A 19,011-nucleotide genomic window follows, 5' to 3' on the forward strand; every position below is an offset into this window, starting at 1 on the left:
ATATATATATATATATATATATATATATATATATATATATTATTTTTATTATATTGACCTTTCAGCCGTGCCTGGCTAACAATATAGAAGTTACAATGATGCAACACACCTGTTTTTACCGTATTTACCGGATATTACCGTATCCAATAATATAAAACTGACCTTTAATCTTTACAAAGTGACCTATCTTGGCCATGTTTAAGTAGACTAGGATTTTGAAAAATACAATCGCATTATATATGTATATAGATTATTACTATTTAGAAATAAGCACTTAAATTTATTTTTCTTAAAACATAGAACAGTAAATAAAGAAATAAAGCAAACAATTATCTCTTCCAATGTGAAATGCAATAAATTTTTTTTTAGGTTTTATACATACAGTTGAAATAACCAAAAAATCATAAATTACTACATCAATATCATAGATTTCAACTATAATTTATAAAGCTTAGTAACTATTTTGGTCTAAAAAAATATGAAATTTCAAGCAGACTAAAGTCACAACATATCTCCTTGAAATCTTGGTTCGAAAGAATGAGATGGCATCCTAAAACTTTAAAGTGGCTGAAAAAGCCACTAGGAGGACATTCTGAGCTTGTGATTGGCTATTTATATGTCATGTATAGAACTATGTATATATATAAGGGACCATTTCCAAAAATGGAAAAAGATGAATGGGGCCACTGTGTTTGATTCAGTACATGAGCAGTATCTCGGCAAATAGAAAAGTTTGAGGTTCTTATTTTATATTCTAACTTGCCAATATTGGTAATTTGAGTTTCATGATTCATACGAAACTATAGACTTTGTATTTTACAATCACAAACATCTAATTTGAACCAGTGCTGCATTCAACATACCACGTGACACACAAAAATCATTGTGTTTTTTTATATTTGCTTTTAAATTAAGAAATTGAATAATGTGTAATACTAAAATTTGAATTATAATCTAGAGTTTGATACCAAATTTATTCACATAAATGCAATTACATGGCCTTTGACCCATGACCCATCTGGAAAGGGTTAAAAGATATATCATCATTAAAATTTAGTATAAAAATTATATTTTCATTGAAAATGCTTTTAAGTAAATAAGTACTGATGTTATTACAAGAGACTAGTTAAATTCAGCAGATGATTATGTAAACAACATTTCATGTTACACATGTTTGAATGTGGCATATTAAAGTAGAAAACATAAAAGAGGAAGTTAAGTTTGTTAAAGAAAAATCTACAAATAATTTACTCTTTCTTAGACTAACAATTAAGTACATGTTTGTGTAACTTCACAGGTTCCATTATTAATTGTAAATTAAAAGTCTTCATTGAAATTGCTGCTGTTTTTCTGTGTAATATAATTCTCAGTCCTTCTTTGGGAAGTCTTTACTAAAAGTACGTATGCTATTACAGTAGTAAAACTATGTTTGTTCTATTCATCAGGTGGCACTATTAGTCAGTCTTCTTCCTCACTCAGTATGGCTGAAGTGGACTCTGAAACTTTTGCTTGTCACTGGTATGAATATTTATGAGCATATATCTGAAGAGTTATGTTTACCTAAGTGATAATTTTTCATATCATTAGTCAAATCTAGAATCTTTGTTTGCAATCAAACATGACCTTCTATTGTTATGTGATTTTTATTGTAAAAAAAATGTGTGTGTGTGTGTGTGTATGTGTGTGTATATATATATATATATATATATCTTTCACATCTCAATGAGCATCAGCTAATTGTGCAGGATAAAAATTTGCTTCAAGAAAGATCTATTTTCTTTGCACTTACAAAACTAGTAATAGAAGTTTGTTTGTTAACAACTTAAGTAAATTAGTTTTCTGAGCTATATTTCAGTGTTGTTAAAGTAAACTTTCAAAATAACTTGTATATTAGGTATATATGTGCAGGCAAACAAGAATGAATTTGTGTGTGTTTGTATACTATAAACCACCATCTCAGAATTATTTAGTGAATTAGGCTAACTTGTACTTCTCTATGAATGTTTTCCTGTTTTTACTCAAATCATGATCTATTTATAAGAATCCAAAAAAAAAATAGTATTGTATCAATATTTAAGAGCCTATAAAAGTTTTCAAATTGCATTTTTATAATCTAAATATTTGTTACTAACTGTTATTTTGAAGTGAGTGTAGATAAAGGATTTTTTTTGTACTGCAATGATGTTACAAACAAGTTATGCAACTTACAACTTTATTTTCTAGGTTGCAGAGTCATTACGAATATGCTTTGGGTCATACAGTGATAAGGGATGAACTGTATGCTGATTATGTTAAGGGGTGCTGTAAAGCTAGTAGAAAGGGAGTTGTAAATGCTGGAACATTTAGCAATTGTGTAAAGTAAGTTTCTTTATTAAGATACTTAATGAAAACATACTTAGTAGGAAACATAATTTTAAAATAAATTTTGATATGTGAAGCAGAAAAGAAATTAAATAGCAGATTTTGATTTGTAATGTTTCAGTACTTCTGCTAAAGCTAAAACCTTCATATAAATACTTGAATTTTTTAAAAATTGGACATAGCTGGTTAAAATAAATATTCTAAAAGAAGAGATAGTATTTAGGTTTTCAAAGCTGTTTGAAAAGAAATTTGAAGTAAGTATATGATTAAAACAAATGTAGTTTAAGAACTCTATTAATGAAAGGTGTCTGTATCATGATACGTTGTCTTCTTCAGAGAGAGTTTTATAAAGAAAAAGTACTTAAACTGAGAAATTCAGCTTAAAACCTTGTGTATTAAGTTACACTCTCGAAAATATTAGGCAAGATGTGAAAAGAAAAGGCATTAGAGAAACATTGCTTTAAAAAACCTTAAAACTTAATAACAAATTAGTAATTTTGCGTATGAAAGCACTGTAATGTTTACTGATAAACTGCCAAATTTCGTTAACATTTGCTTACTAATTTAAAAGTTATAGCATGAAAACTATAACAAGCACAAAATGGTTACGAGGCCGGTCCTAAGAACCGAGCCCAGGTTGAAATAGTTAAATGCTGTTAATTGTCTTGCTATATTACTATGATACTTTTGAACTAAAGGAAGTTTCATATTTTCAAAGTTTTTGTCGTACAGTAATAAAATGTAATAACTTGTATCAGGAATCATTTTTCTTGTATGAATTTTCGCTTATAAGTTATTAAAATTTCTCGGTTGAAGTTTTTTGTTTTTGTCCTTTTGCAGGAAGGTTTTCCACCAGTCCACACTGAAGATGATGGAGTCAGAAAATAATCGCCTATCTTTCCACCATGATGGGATTCGTAAAAAAACGAACATTGAGATTACTCCTTCCAAACCATCTTTGTCTACTTGTTCTGTTTACTCAAAGTCAGCAGTATCTAAGCTAGGTAGTTATTTGACAGCATAATAAAAAAATTAATTATCTGTTTTTTAAACTTCAACATAATTATAGAAGACTCAGTAAGTAGTAAAATGATCAATGACATTTTAATATGTTCTTAAAAACCATAAGCTACATTTTTGTCTGTAGTAACACACTCAGTTAACGAGACAGTAATCTCAATTAGTAAGGACTATATATAAAAACTTCATAGTAGACTTTCGCTCGTTTTAGTATAATGTATATTTTAAGTATTTATTTAAGGGTTTGGCTAGTGACCAAGTGTTTCAGATTGAAAATGGGTTTCATTAATAATGTTTACAAAATGTAGAACTTGTAGTTGAAATAATTTGTAGCATTATTTTTTAATTAAAAAAAATCCATGTTTTAATTATGTTTTACTTTCCTTTACAATTATACCAGTATTGTACAATGTTGACAGAAATTAAGTTAGATATAAGGTTAATAGAAATCTATGCATACCTGCTTGAATTTTTGAAGCTGGCTCTGCATTAGCTAGTAATAATTGATAATTTTTTCTATTCTTATTTCAGTACTGAACCTGTTTGTCATGTATATGTTACCCACATATCAAACTTTGAATCTAATTATTCAACTACAGTGCAAAATTAGTTGTTGACCAACATAATGTTTCTAAAGCATTTTTAAAATTTAAAGGATAAATATTTTATTATCACTTCCAAGTTAGTGTTCTTGAACTAACCATTGTTTACACCATTATTTTCAGGTATTGTATCTACAAATAGACTGGTATTACCTCTGTCACGTTCTCCATCACCTCATCCTGTTTTAAATTCAAACCCTAACAACAGCCCAATTCTTAAAGCCCAGTTATCTGCTCCACCTCGCTCTTCCACCCCTCCCTCCTCACATTTCCACCCCACATTTAATCAGGCCCTTGTTGCTCACCCTTCAAAACCCATGTCACCTTCTCATTCTCCTAAAACCTACCAAGGATCAGTGGGAGGCGGCTCTACCACTCTCATTAAGCACTTGTTGGCTAGCAAGGTTTCCAGGAATCTCAACCATCACCCACGGCAGGTTCAACAAAATGCTTCCTTGACAAAAAAACAAAACAGTTTTTCAAAGCAATCTTCTTTAGCAAACATCCAATCTTTATCCTCAACAAGTCCTAAACCTTGCCTTTTTGAGTCCAAGGTTAGCTCTGTTACGAGAACAACTAGTTCCAGCAAGTTGAGCTTAGCAAGCTGTCTTGTCAGTAGTCGCACAACAAGTGTCATTACCCATACAAGGTGTGCCAGACCAAAACTTTCTGCTAATGCTATTTCTTCACGATTTAATGGAATCCAAAGAGAGGTATGTCATTCCATTTAATATTTCAAATTATTTTTTGATTTTGAGGGATTATATTAAGGATTTCATGCTCATTCATACAGAAAAAAAATTGTTGTTCTTTGTATTTGATACTAAATTTAATCATTCCTTTTTTACATTATGACTAAAAAAAATGCTAGTCTCTAATACATTATTTAGAATATACATATTAAAATTATCTCATAATATAATTTTGTCAGTTATTGACTGGTAACACTACAATGTAAACAGTTAACATAATTGTTTTTGTAATATTGAATTAAAATCACAGAATTATTAAAAAGGGCATTAATTTTAATGTTTAAATATTTTTTAATTTTGTACAAAATATTTCATCCAACAGGTTGAAACTGACAAATGTAGTATAGTGACTAAAGCTGAGGATAAATTACAGGTGAGGACTGATAGAATTATATAATTACTGCCTGAAATTAAACTTTTAAATCTTCATAACTTGGCACTTTTCCCAAATTGTTGCAATACTCCTTATATTTTATAATTTAAGTTGTTTTTTTTTCCCACAACTCTTCAGGTGTTGAATAGTGCTCAACACATAGTACTTTTGTGTTTTGTTTTATGTTAGAAGGTAGATAATATTTGTAAAATTTTTCATTGTAGGTGTAGCTGGATGTTTTTTATAATTTTTATCAAAATAGGACTAGGAAGCAACTAAAGTAATAGTCAGTGATGTTAACTAAAAAGTGTAATGAAATTGAACAATAAACAATACATGTAAAAGAGAAATTTGACTTGTAGGACATGACTTGTCTGTTACAATGCTTTTTACTATGGGCACAAATTACCACTGATTGATTTGTACATATTCTGCAAGTGTTACATTGGGTTTCAAGAGGGTCTTCCCAAGTTTGAAAAAATTGATGCACACCATATTTTTTTTTTAGAATTTTAGGTGGAAATTATTGAAGCTTCATTTTGTTTATCCTTAAAATGAAATCATATCTATCTGTAATTAAAGTTTATTCATCAACATAGTGGTTTTCATCTCATTTTATTATTATTATATATTAAATCAAAGAAAAAACCTTAGAAAATATTGTATTTCTTGTTTGAGGAAGGAGTATTGTTGTTAATTTGACTTATTCTTCAATCTTCAGCTATCATTTGTTTATGTTTAACATTAGTTGAAATCTGTATATACATGTCTTGTGAGTAATTATCCATGAATATAAGAACATTTTGACTTTATTACACTATGATCATCCGTAGGATTTATCTGGCACCATGGTCAAATTAGGGTCTTCATTATTAATAAAATAGTACATTATGAAGTTATAAATTAACAGAAATTAATTAAAGTATTTTTAATCAAACATTTCTCTTATCACTTAAATGTTAAGCTACTTTATAGTTGGGATGATTATTTCTGCGAATATAATCACGTAAATGGTAAATAACAAAGTTATGTTGTTGTTTTTTCTTTTCTTACCACTGCATGAATGGTTTAGCAATGTATATATTATATGTATATTGAGCAGGATTGTTCACAGCCAGAGGAGACAAAGAATGTAATAAGTGTGGATAGAAAAGCTCATAATCAAGATAAGCCTCCATCTTCTAACCATGAAACAGCAGTGAATTACAGTCTATCACAAATTTCAGAAAGATCAACACAAGAAGGTTCACCCAAGGTTGATAATCGATTATTGCTGCCTAAGCTCTCTAATTCTACTCTGTCTTCCAGAGAAAATAGAGTATATCTAGGACCCCCAAGTGTTAAGACTCAACATGGGAGTACTTTAATCAATTCTAAGGTTGCATCACCACTTTCATCTCCGTCCATTCAAATACCATCAACAACCAAACTCACTTCTCCTACACAGTTTTTAAAATCAGTTTTTAGTAGCATTCGTGAACCGGAAACAGAAGAAGAAAGATGTAAAAGACAAATGGTTAAGGAAAAGATTTATAAAAATTCTCCACTTTTAAATGGACTTTTAGATAAAGGAAAGTTACCATTGTTGTCACAAAGGAATGATTCTAACATCTTGAATGGAAAGGATCAGATTGAGGAAAAGGATGACTGTAAAAATGGTCAGGTTAAAAGTATTAATATTGATAAGGAATGTGCAAGCCCTAATGAAAAGAGTGTTGATGCAAAATTTTCAACCAGTCCAAGTGTAACTGTAAGCAACAGTTCTGTAAAGGAAGGATATTGTGAGACTTACAGCTCGGAAAATTCAAATCAAGCTTCAGACCTTTCTTCCATAATTAGTATTGCTCGTACCTTAGATTATGCATGTAATGTTATTACTAGAACTAATGTAGAATGTAACTCTAACGAATTACTAGTTAAAAACTCTTTAGTGTGTTCAACAGCTGCAACAACCCTAAATAGCACCACCAGTATTGTGTCTTCTTGCTCTCTCCCAATCAGCAGCTGTTCAAAAGCAGCCGTTATTGTAAATGTTGTTCATCCGAGCCAGACAGGGCATTCCAATCAGTTATTGTTACATTCTATTGGTGCAGTTACAAATAAATCAAAAGAAACTCAACATTTATTGTTACATCCTGTTACAAATTCTAATAAGGTGGAAAAAATTCCTCAAAAGTTATTGTTACACTCTGTTGTTAATTCTGTAGATAATTCAGACCATACACGCCAGAATATACTGTTACAACCAACTGGTAATTTCTCAAACAAATCAGAGGTAATACCTCAAAAAGTATTGTTACACTCTGTTGTTAACTCTGTAGATAGTTCAGACCGTACACACCAGAATGTACTGTTGCAACCAACTGGTAGTTTCTCGAGCAAATCAGAGGTAATACCTCAGAAAGTATTATTACACTCTGTAACCAATTTTGTAAATGATTCTGTTGAAATCCCAAAAAAGTATTTGTTTCAGTCTGCTCCTAATTCCATAGTCACTTCAAATGAAACTGTTAATACATCAGCCAGTTTTATTAAAGACTCTGAAAAGTCTTTGCTACAACCCGATATTAATGCATTGGTCACTTCATGTGAAAGTTCTCAGAATGTTCAAATACGTCATGCAATTAATTCGTCAAGTAACCAAGAAGAACATTCTCAGCAAGTATTGCTGAATACAGGTGGAAAGCTTGAATTCAAATCAAGTGGAGACTCTCAACAGATATATGTACAAGCTGCCATAAAATCAGGAACTAATCCTGACAGTGATCTAAAATTAGTATGTTTCCAATCAGCCCCTCATCCATCAGTTTTACCCAAGTGTACTGAAAATTTTACTTCCCAGAATAAACCGATCAAGCGGCCATCCACTGATGTTGGTACAGCAAGCCAGTTAGAGGCAAAGAAACTACGACAAGATCCTCAGTTAGTGGTAGATCATAGTCACCACAAAGTTAAGTCTCTTGTTTCGACAGATACTTCTAGGACAGTTGTGGGAAAGATGAATCATTCAAATCAAGATATAGGTTCAGTCCCACCAAGAACACTTCCTGTTGTAAAAAAAACATAGCTTTTCCAACTCACAAGCAAATATGCAGCCACAGGCCTTGTCCTCTCAGAAGCCAAATGGTCAACATTCACCTACAGAAAATAAAAATAAAGAATCCTCAGTCAACAAATGTTCAGGTTCCATTTCTGAATTACAATACATCTGTGAATGGAAAGGATGTGACAGGTAAGTTGCATTAGTTTTATCTCGGATTTCTTGTGAGCCTTTAACAAAATATATACTGCTGTAATTTATAAAATTACATGTTGAATTGTTATAGATATAAATATTTTTTTATATTTTGTTTAAATGCTGGACTTAATGTGGCTTAAGAAGTTATTTATAGTTAAAATATTTAAGTATAATTTTCATACATCAATTTGAAAATTATTGGAACAACTGTTGTTCTTTAACATCATAAAATTTCATACATTATTCAGTTTTTTCAACAGACTTATAGTATGCATACTGAAAAATAAATTATCATTATAATTTGCTTCTAAGTGTGTTTTACATTTTTGTACATAATACGTATCTCAATGTTAGCAAGGAATCATAAAAATTTCAAAAATAAAGAATTTGTGTTTTGATAGATATTTATTAACTTGTGATTAAAAGCTGTTAACTTTTCAAGAAGCCTTATGTTGAACATAAGATTAAGCTATGCTTTATCAGGTTTCATAATCTATCTATCTTACTTGTTTATTCGTTCATTCATGTGTTAGCATTGTGGCTCAAATATATTATACAAGCTTACTTACTAGTTATACGTGTAAGCATAATTACATACTGATCTTTACAGGATTTTTAATTCAACATCAGCTATACTTTTTCACACGTACAAAGTCCATGCACCCACAGTTAATGGAGAATTTTTTTGTGAGTGGGATACCTGTGACAAATTAAAACGGAAGCGTCTATCTTTAGTTACCCACCTCCAGGTATGATGTTTTTAAGAGTTTTTAGTCTTGATAATTGGTTGTCACATTAAAGTTTATGATTTGATATCTATTCTCTTATGTATGTATAAGTACTTATAAATATTATATATGAAGTTATAATGCTGCATTTCATCTTCCTGTATAGGTGGTATATAGAGCTACTTTTACATTTTATAATCATATGAGCTTTTTAAAATCTTTAGTGTGGGTAGTGGTTGGAGGATTTTGCTGTATAGAAGGGTAGTCAGGGTTTTCATTAGGTGCCAGGTAAATTAGCACATACTTTGGTTTTGTATACGCCCTTTCTACCAGTGTTTTAATTTTAAAGGAACTCATCATCAGCATCACTTTAACTCCAGCTATTTGATTTTCTTTGTCTTAAAGTGTTTTGAAATTATTTTGAGGCTCATTCTAATGCCTTAGAGCAAGCAATGAAAGTATAATGTATGTCATGCAACCATTTATTCCCATCGTTTGACCATCAGCATGTGCTTAGTGGCCATTCTCTGTTTGGCCACATGTAATGAAAATTAACATTACTGTTTAAGTCAATAACTCACAACACACACAAAAGAAACAAATGTCATATTTACTTACTTCACAGGCATTGATATTTAGTACAAAAAGTCATGGTGTTTGTACCAAATGCGTTAAGAAACACCTAGTGCAAATAAAGCAAATACATGTAAATATATAATGAGAATTCAAACATTTCTTATATTTTCATGCTGTCATTTCTATTCATATTGTCCTTTGAAAAGAGATCAGAAAATACAGGAAATGGTGTTTCTGATGGTCATGATTTCCAAAATTTTCTAGGGATCTTGCCTAAAGGCACGATACTGGGTCTTCAGCTTAAGCTTCACTGTACACCAACAGGTGTACCAATCTATTTTAATATTGCTCATCTGCTCATAAAGATCCTGAAAACCTGGTAATATAGTACTGTTATTTAATTTTTGCAATATAATTATATAACGTTTTATTATATTAATCCATAAATTAAAAGTTACTGACATACTCATAATCAGCCACAGATCATTAATGGTAATCAAAACCTGGGACATGTGTGTTTATGCAGCTTAATTGCTCACCTGCATTTGGAAAATAATTGGAGACAGTATATCCCAAACACTTTTTTGTGCTATCATCACAGTTATCTTTACGGAAGTATACTTTTTTTGTGGTACCCATAAGTACCATATTCTCTCTTCTCTTCCATCCTATATAGTTGAACTTTGTATTTTACCACATTTTCAAACGTTTTCAGATATATGTGATTTTAGAACATTTAGACTTTCACCTACAGGAAATCCTCTGATGTTCTGGTTTCATTTTTTAAGAAATGCCAGAGGGTTAAACTTTCTCTACTTTTACTTGGAACAACCAGTAACATGGGTAATGTCTGGTCTGTGCAAATAGGGGTGACGTTATTGTTTTTTGTGTTATATAGTGTCATTCTCTCAGTCTATAAGGGAATATTCAGAGATACCTAGAAACACCATACACTTATCCATTTTTTACTTACTGTAGTTAAACAAAAGACCAATTTTACTTTGTCTTACATAGTGTTCAGTCTCTTTCCTGCAACTCAATTGAGTCAGATTTTCAGAATAGCTCCATCATTCTAATGCTGTCCTTCCTCCAGTTATCTATAGGTACTATCCTGATCTGTAAATAATCATCACAATTAGGAATACTACATCTTTGCAGCATTAAGCAATTGGTATAATTTCTTTTGTTTGTTTTTGTTATACTGCACAGTTTTAATTTAATGGTATTTATGTTTGTGTGTGTGTGTGTGTCAGTTGTTAACTGGAATATAGAACTTGTTTCAAGTCTTTAAAATGTCTACATATTTTAAAAGAATAAAGCAGAACAAACACAGTTTTAAATATTGAATTTTTTTTATTTCCCCTATAGTTAATGGTGGTATTGTACTCAAATTAAATTTGATCTTGATTATGAAAAGTAGAAAATTATGCTTGGAACATTTTTATTTTAATAATCAACAGTACAGTGTTCAATTTGAAAAAAAAAACTTTGTTATAAAAGCATTTATTTATATTTTGTAACTGTTCTTTCTTATTATATAGGACTATCATTGTACAGAGCAAGCATTTCGAACTCAAGCACTACGCCGGCAACAGGTAACCACAAGTGGAAAGACAGTTTTATCCCCTTCTCTTATACAACCTCCTCATCCAGGTTATGCACCAGATGCTGCACGTTTGGCAATACACAGACATTCTGCACAGTTTATTAATCCAAGGGAATTTATGGTTTGTAAAGTTTTATGTATGTTGTTTACTTGATTGATATGGGTTTTGGCACTGTTGAATTCAATTCCAAAATAATTTTAAGCTTCTGTCACTCCCATTTGTAGTATGTTATTGTGTATGCAGTTTTATGTGATTAAAATTTTATCATTCTTCAAATATAGCTTAGAATTGAAATGAATTAGTAATACATTTAAGGTATTTTTATCTGTTTTAGTTTAGTTTACTGAAAACATAGTGTTGAAAGTTCTTAAGGTTTTAAGTGTTAATGTTCTGTTTGTTATTCACCTATGAAATTTTTATGGTTTGTTATGTATGCTCCTTCTACTATAGTTTCTTTCCAATCTCAAAATTGAATTTAAAAGGAAAAACCTAAAGCTTCATTGGCAGTTGCTTCATAATAAGACATAAATTTAAAACCTTACATTCAAAAGATCTTGGTTATTAAATTTCTTTACCTTTTTGAAAAAATAGCAGGTATACTGTGTGGACTAGTTTTGAAAAGCAGGTAAATTCTAATTGTGATTTCACTGAATATTAACACTAGCTTTAGTTATCTTACTGCAGGTAAGTCTATTTATTATAAAGGCTTAATAATTCCAAAACATACTTACCCCCTACTGCCACTTTAGCTATTCCTCGACATTGGCTTTGCTCCAGTCTTTTATAATCCACTTAAATGCTCTTGACAATATCTGATTTGCAAATCCCTCCACCTATGTCAATGTGCCCTCTATCCTGACAGTGTATATAAGCACCTCACTCAGATAATGTAATGACTTTTTCTCGACAAAGTGTTGTTTATGGTTTTTTCTGACGAAGTGCTGTTGTTCATTCTACTATGGATTGCAATTTTTGTGTCATCTTGTGGACTTCCGTATAATTATGATTTAAAAAAACATAGACATGAAGCTTGCAGGTATGAATTCCCATATTACTGTTGTCAGCAAGGTGGTTAATCCAACTGCCCCTATTCCTCCTTTGTTATCTAGCGTTTCTCTATAATTTTTTTTGGGGGGGGGGGGGACTCTCAACTCTCAGTTGAGGCTGTCCGTGTTCTGATCCTTTGGGAGATGGAGACGTGCATTTGGCCCAAGGGCATTTTCTCATGGACCTCTGAAGTTTTATTGTTGATTCTGGTTTTTTGGGAAGAATTTAGATTCAGTTTTTCTGACGCTTTTCTTTCCTAAATCGGCTTCTCATGAGTCCAATTTGGATCACCCACCTCCTACTCCCTTTCTTCAATTAGTCTTTTGGGTTTATGAGATTTTGAGGCTTTTCTCCGTGACCACTGAGTCTACTTCTCCCTTGATGTTGGGACAGCCAGGGGAAGGAGGATTGTTAGTTTTTCCTTCTTCACCTGATATTCCAGGTTTATGTTGAGAGATTTACTGCTTTATTACATGACAGGATAGATATACTTCGTACCCTCATTTGTCTGTTGGCATGCTTTGGCTTTCCACCTCCAGATGGATGTACTTTTTCAATTCCACAAACTAAAATCATTTAGCTTTGGATATGTGGGGTTCCAGGTTGGTTCATGTGATTACTTTGAACCAATCACTTTTTTTTGTATTTGTTTACTCCTCATGCTTGTTTTGTGATGTTTCTTCCCCCGCAAATTGTTGGCAAACTATCAATGGTCCCCATATCAAGTTGCAGACATATGAGGTCTCCTACTGAATTCTACCTTAGTCAGATTGACTGTTTCTGTTCATTTTGTAGAGATACCTTGGTGTTGGGACTTTGCCTCTGGGTATTACAGGTGGCTGCTTTTTATCATCACTTGATGTTTGCTGGTGTCACAGAAGCTTTTTTATTGTGAATTGCAGTAACCCATTTGCTTTTTTTTGTTGTTGTTGTTGACCTCTCAACCTTCTTTGGCTCTAGCAGCTGAATAGACTCCGACCTTAGTTTCAGGGCCACTCTATTTGGGTTGACCGATGCCAGTCAGTCAGAGTGAGGTAACAACTATTGATGGACACCTGGTATTCCTTCAGTGCAGATCCATGGGTACTTCATGTTCTGGTAAAGTGGTTGGTCATTCCATTCAATTCTCAATTATCCTCTCACCCTGTGGTATTTCCACCTCCATCTGATCAGTGGGGTGTGGATTTTCATTTCACGTCTATCAGAGTTACTGATTAAGTGGGTGGTAGTAACAGTTAATCTCATTCTTCCGGGATTTTATTGTTGTTTTCTTTGTACCTGAGACAATGGGAGATTTGTGGATGATCGTTTTTCTTTCTTATCTGAACCCATTCTTCATTCCTCCCCAATCCACAATGGAGTCCTTTGTCACCCTACATTGTCATTCTTTACTAGGTCCGTGGATGCCCAAGTTGGAGGTTGCTGAGGCATTTCTCCATATTCTCATAGTGAATTCATGTTGCCTTTATCAACTTTTTGTATACAGGATCAAGTTCTGCAGTTCAGGGATCTAGCCTTTGGTGTAGCATCAACACCATATGTCTTCTTCTGGGTTGTACAATTTTTCATCATGTTTTATGCTTGGCTCAGCCACCTCCCATCTAGCTCCAGGATATGGAATGGGCAGTCAGGCTCTTACTTACATGGATGGTTTTATCTCTGGGGATGTGGACTTCCCTGAAATCTTTTGTGTTTTTTTTGTGATGGGGGCACATGCTATCATTTCAGTGGTCCCATTGCAACTAATGGATCTGGAACTTCAATCCACTGGATTACCAGTCCCTTTCATCAGGAGCAACATCTTAGTTTGTGAGTTTAGATCAACTCTTATCATTAACGTTTGTAGGTTTATATATATATATATATATATCTGTGTGTGCATCAACGTCTTCTACCCCTCTGTCCATACCTTACCTCTTTACAGATACTTCACTTTGGGGATGAGGTTTGCATCTTCAAGGTTGGGAATTCCAGGGTATATGAATTGAGGACAAATCTTCATTCTGCATCAATAATTTCGAACTTCTTGATGTCCAACAGGCAATAGTGAAAAGTCTAGATTTCTTGTAGGGGAATATCCTCATGTGACAGTTTATCAGTTCCATTGGTCTCTTAAATTTGGTTCTTTCTCTATGGGGCCTATTCCAAGCTTATCAGCTTCCTGGCTTGCCATTTTTCTGTGGTGATGGATTCCATAGCAGTTTTTAATCTCAGTCCTCACTTTCTCCTGACCACATGGATTCTCTATTGTGCAGTTTTCCAATAGATTTGTTCTCAGTCTGGGCCTCCAATGATAGCTTTTGCCACTCATTGATACTCAACTACAAGCTTTGTAGTCTCCACTACCTCATTCTCAGACTTGGATGGTAGATGCATTCAGTCCTGCTTGGAGAGGATTGCTCATCTATGACTTTCCCTCATGTCATCTGTTACTCAGAATTCTGACTATATTTTGATCCTCTACTTGCAAGATATTGCTAGCCTCAACTGGCTGGCCTAGCTATGATTTCTGCTTCTACAGTTTCTTCTTGTGAGTCCACTCCTGCATCTTCCTCTTTGGCTATCTTTATTGAGGCATCCTTAACCCCACATTCTACACTAAGACTTTTCCCAGCTCATTGGGGTTTTAAGGTCTACAGTTGCCTGGGGTGTGCCTCACAAGGGTTTTGTACGTACTTTACCAAACATGTTCACCATATCTTGTTTTGTCCTGTTTTTTACTCTGGTTTAGGTCAGATAACTTTTTCAACTCCTTTTAATTATCCTAAACATCTGAAGGTTTTGGACTCCCCAGTGCTATCCGGCCTTTTTCCAGTACTTACCCAAGATATTAAGGTGATACTACATACCTTGTCTCGACAACCATTCGAGCATTTAGCCTCATGTACCATGTGTCACCTTTTCCTTAATGGGTATTTTGTTGTTGCTGACATGCTGACATCAGTTGGAGTTGTTGGCACATTTGTAGGATTCTTTATCTCTCCCTTTAGGTCCTTTCTTTTTAAGTCTCTGGCCACCAGTGAAGGGAATACATCCCTCTCCACAATTCTTTTGCCTACTATTTCTCACATCTATAATCAATTGTATGTTGATCGTTTGTTTTGTCCTGTCAGGCCCAAAGTTGTTATGTGGTTCATTTTAACTCCTTTTGTGGTGATTGTTCTCATCTTTATATTCTTTGGGATTTTTCGGTTTCCAAAGATTTATCCCCATATTCTTGGAGGTGGTTTTTCAGATATCCAAGTTGCATATTCTGGAATTTACAGTTTAGGAATCTAGACATCTTATGACATCTCATAAGCTTCACTGCACATTTTCTGTGATTCACTGGGGGACATTTTATGGGCCTGTATGTGGACTTCTCCTAATGATTTTCTCTCACATTCTTTATGTGATCTGGCAGTTTTTCTTCTGGGGTTTTTTCCACTACCCCCCATGGCCGTTTTAACAATGTCTGCTAGATTATACAGAGGAAGGAGTAATCTTATCTTGTCTTTCTTTTTCAGGGTCCCTTACATCTTACTTTCACCAGATCCCATTCTGTGGCAAATGTTGCCCAGACAGGTGTGCTCTTATCAATCCAGTTCCACACTAGCAACCCAGTCAACTATACTTACTGCTGGTTGCAACAGGCTTTGTAGAAATGAAGTGTTCCATAAGACCATATAGGCACATTACTGGATGGTATTGCCATATTATCATGGACTGCTACTCGTGGACTATCATGAGTAAAGCTAAAGAGGATTCTTCCTTTCCCTGCCGATCATCGGATTGAATAAATCAGAGTCAGTTTGCTTTTAAAAATTTAGGGAACTTGGTTCATCTATTGCACTGTTCCTCAGAGTTCCCTAACACACACATTACCCCCCAGATTCTACTAGTGGAGTTAGGAAGTCCTTACCACACTCAGTTTCCAGTCACTTTTTCTCTAAAGTGTTTGAGTGTGTTCCTCCACTCTTGGAAGAGAGAAGAGGATGAAGCTGGGGGCCGTCCTACCCGGGTCCCTGGATGTATTTCACAGATGTCGATAGGAGTGGCACCAGCCTGTGTGGGAGCCTACTCATAATACCGGTTCAGATTTGATCCTATGCTATCCGGATGGGGTATGCTTGGCCTTTCTTATGAACAATGTCATGTTGTATAATATTCATTGATAGAGGTCTGTTATCTACTCATAATTATGAACACGAAGTAGTCCCATCCTAGGTCCTTGATTGAACACAGTGTTCCACGTCCTATCCATAATTCAGGGGGCAAATGGAATGCTCCTTGCTCACTTGGTTGAAGAGTAAGGATGAATGTTTATAATTCTAGCCTGGATTCGTTCTGTTCCTTTGGTTAAGTAAGGTATATATGATCCTGTCATTCTGAGGCTGGGGTGGTGCCTTTCGGACTTCTTCAAGTGGAAGAGAAAGTTTGTCCACTTTAGTGTTGCTTCCTTTCTCTTCGTAATTCTGGTGGTTCGGAACACATCACTTTATGGCTACAGGTTGGGATCTGATCAAAAGTATATCTATATATCACATTACAGCCCAATTCCCTAGCCACCGACTTGGGATATAGGGACCATGACCACTTAATTCCAACTCTGTGTTGTGGTACCTCGGCTATCTGGTTGGAACTGGTCTATAATAATTACTCATGTATTATTCCACCCTTGATACCAATATTAGGTTCTGAGTGAAATGCTTACCTGTTCTGGATGTAGTGCAGTTTCCCCACTTGGGTACCATTCTTATCTTGGAACACCCATTTTCTGTACAAATGCTTTCTGTATGGACAATACCCTCACCAGCCTCTCCACCTTCTTAGTGTGGGATTCTAACTAAAGTGGCAGCAAAGGGTAAGTATGTTTTGGAAGCTAACATTTTCCTAAATTGAAAATGTATTTCCAGTAATACTTACCTCCAATGATATTCTCCCACCCTTCCTCCCCACTAAGTTAGGGACTGGGATGGGATAAGTCTTGAAAAGTGATTAAATTATCTGAGTGTGATGTTTATATACACTGTCAGGACAAAGGGTGCATTGACATGGGTGGAGGGTAGTACAAATTAGATATTGCCAAAGGAATTTAAGTGGGTTATAAAAGAATGGAGTATGCGAGACCAACGCTTAGATAGGCAAAGCCAATGTCGAGGAAAGCTAAAGTCAATGGAGCTAAGTATTATTGAAAAGACATTTTCAATTTAGGAAAATAGTAACTTGTGTTTTGTCAGAAGTATTTTTTGTATTGGTGTGAAAAACAGAATTTGGTTGAAAGAGTTCATACATAACCATTGTAAGCTTCAATCCCATGAAATCACAACTATGGTTTAACCCTTTCTGGACTTCAGAACAGCAATCAGGTATTAAGTGCACATCTGCATATGAAATTCAAAATTTAAGGAAAAATAATGATTATAGCAATTTTGACAATTTGTTTACTGAAAACTATTTTTGAATTGGTATATTATCATTTTATAACATTTATTTAGTGTAATTTTCAGAGAGAAATGAAAAAATGTTCAAACTTTTTGCTTTTGCACAGCTCTGAGAAAAGAGTCGTATCTGCAGACAATGTACTTATTGACTTTTTTTAGATTTTGCTATGCATTCCAAAGCATAGGTTTATATTTGCTAAGAAACTATGATCTCTTGAGAATATCAATATCTGTGGGTTTTCTCACGTGATTTTTCTACTCTTTCACTGGTTTTATTAGTACAGCCTTTTATTCCCACATTTTTTATGATTTCACAGTATTATTTTGATCTGAACAACTATTAATGAAGCTAGCTTTGAAAATAGCTATAGCCAAAATTTAAATACCATTGAATAGAACAGGTTATAAACTATTTATGTCAGAAGTAATTTATGGTTTCATTGAAAAGTGACTAGATCAAGTTTCTCCACAGAAGAGCAACAGAATTGAATAGGATCTTTAAAAAAACATAGGAACAAGCCACGGATATGGGAATTTTTTTTATAGTTGGTTTAGATGTTCTTTTTATTTCTGAAAACGTTTTTGTGTTCAATTATATTTGTTTCAAAGTCAAAGAAATTTTCTTCTGTGACAAGATATCAAGTAAGTTTAAGTTTAGTGAGTACAGTAGGCAACGTTAAAATATTCCAATGACTTGTATGTTTACTTATTGAAGATTATTTTAGTTTATCGTATTCAAACAACACAAAAAAAATTTATTTATTGAAACGAAACCATTTATTAAATAAAGTTGATATTCACCAAGATTATTGTTAACTCTTTCAATACAGAGTCAGTCAATGTGATGACCTCGTAACCATATTGTGATTGTTGTAGTTTTCATGCTACAACTTTTAAATTAGTAAGCGAATGTTAACGAAACTTGGCAGATTATCAGTAAACATTACAATGCTTTCATATGCAAAATATATGATATAAGTCGTAAGGTTTGTAAAGCAATGTTTCTCTCATGCCTTTTTTTTTCCCCATCTTGCCTACCTATCATGCAAAGTAATTTTCATTTTAAGATTAAAAATACTTTTATGCCTCAAAAAATTTTGAAATTTCAGATGCAGATCTTTATAATGTCCAGGTAGTTATCAAACATTTCCTAAGAAAAAACTTTATATTTTATCTGTTATTTTTAGTAATTAATCTCTGTACAGGTTCAGTACATTTGAACAATCTCATAACTACCATAAAAAAAAAAGGAAATAAACATAAATTATGCCTCTTTTATTCTAG

The 19,011-nt window shown here is 33.4% G+C and overlaps 1 pseudogene; it reads left to right on the top strand.

Moving 5' to 3' along the window:
- LOC106457232 overlaps positions 1-19,011 on the top strand; it is a 58,394-nt pseudogene that overhangs the window by 35,880 nt on the left and 3,503 nt on the right.

The sequence above is a fragment of the Limulus polyphemus genome, unplaced genomic scaffold (assembly GCF_000517525.1).
Source record: "Limulus polyphemus unplaced genomic scaffold, Limulus_polyphemus-2.1.2 Scaffold306, whole genome shotgun sequence".
In the NCBI taxonomy this organism is placed as follows: domain Eukaryota; kingdom Metazoa; phylum Arthropoda; class Merostomata; order Xiphosura; family Limulidae; genus Limulus; species Limulus polyphemus.